The 1,171-nt window shown below is 34.5% G+C and overlaps 1 non-coding gene across 1 annotated transcript; it reads right to left on the bottom strand.

Annotated features, from left to right (window-relative positions):
- Window positions 1-126: 126 nt before the first annotated feature.
- Window positions 127-209, bottom strand: trnal-cag (transfer RNA leucine (anticodon CAG)). The gene has a single exon. It is a non-coding gene; the product is annotated as a tRNA-Leu (tRNA).
- Between the last annotated feature and the right edge of the window lie 962 nt (window positions 210-1,171).

Consider the following 1,171-nt stretch of genomic DNA (forward strand, 5'->3'; position numbering starts at 1 on the left):
GATCAGTGCCTGGAGGAAATGAGGGAAAGGTTAAATAATTAATCATGTATGTAAATAGTAAAGAGTAGTTTATACATAGTGTAGTAGTATTGTACATAGTTAATAATTCTAGAAATAAAAGCTGTCTGTCAGAAGTGGGATTCGAACCCACGCCTCCAAGGGAGACTGCGACCTGAACGCAGCGCCTTAGACCGCTCGGCCATCCTGACGTTGAGTTTTGTGGTTGGACTGTCAAGCTGCAGCTGTCACAACAGGAAAATAGATGCACGAGTACGATTTTCAAAATAAAATGTACTTTTTGCTTCTTTTTTTCTCATTTGTTCTTTTTGTTTTTCCTCTTTTTTCCTGTGCGGGCATGACGAATCAATCACGAGCGTCCATCTCAAGAAGATTTCCTAACCCAGTTAGCCATTTTCACAAGTTTCGTAACTGTGTTTGTCATAATTATCTATTTATAGATTAATTAACTTTCATACATGTGACTGTTTTTTTATTACCTATTGAACTAATACAAAGACCAGCTCCCTGATCAGACTAATACATACAGATCAAGCTCTCTACCATCCACCATAGAAGCCTGACAAACCTTTGTCATAATAATTTAGTGAATTGCAGATAAGCATGGATTCACCTGAAATAAATAGTCATATGAACGCGATAATCACATCCTGTGTATTGAAGTAAAGTCAGAACTAATTATATGTTAGAATAGGTCAAATAAACGAACAACAAAAAGTACTAATAAACTAATATAGTACTCAAGTTGACCACATGGTGGCTCTCTAACCTCACAAAATGTGCACAATATACTCTATTACTTATTACATCAACATAATCTGTAGTATTAGTGAACTGCATCTCGTGCTTCCAAAAAGAAAAGACACTTCTCTTATTCTTATAGAGGATAAATGTATTAGGAAGACATCCAAACTGAAATACTTCAAAAATATTTTAAACATAGTTGGTAGCAACCATAATTTTGTTTTTTAATATTTACAGATAAACTCTAATCCTTAATCAGTTATACGTCCATCCTACTAAAAAAGCACTGATACTGCATCTCCTTCACTCAGTCTACAAAAGTCTGTGTTAAACTTCTCAGTGGTGTTAACTTTGGTATTTGTTTTAGGGTTTTTGTATGAAAAGTAAGTGTTAAAGGTTAAAGGCTTTT

This window comes from Larimichthys crocea, unplaced genomic scaffold (genome assembly GCF_000972845.2).
Source record: "Larimichthys crocea isolate SSNF unplaced genomic scaffold, L_crocea_2.0 scaffold62124, whole genome shotgun sequence".
Taxonomy (NCBI): Eukaryota; Metazoa; Chordata; class Actinopteri; family Sciaenidae; genus Larimichthys; species Larimichthys crocea.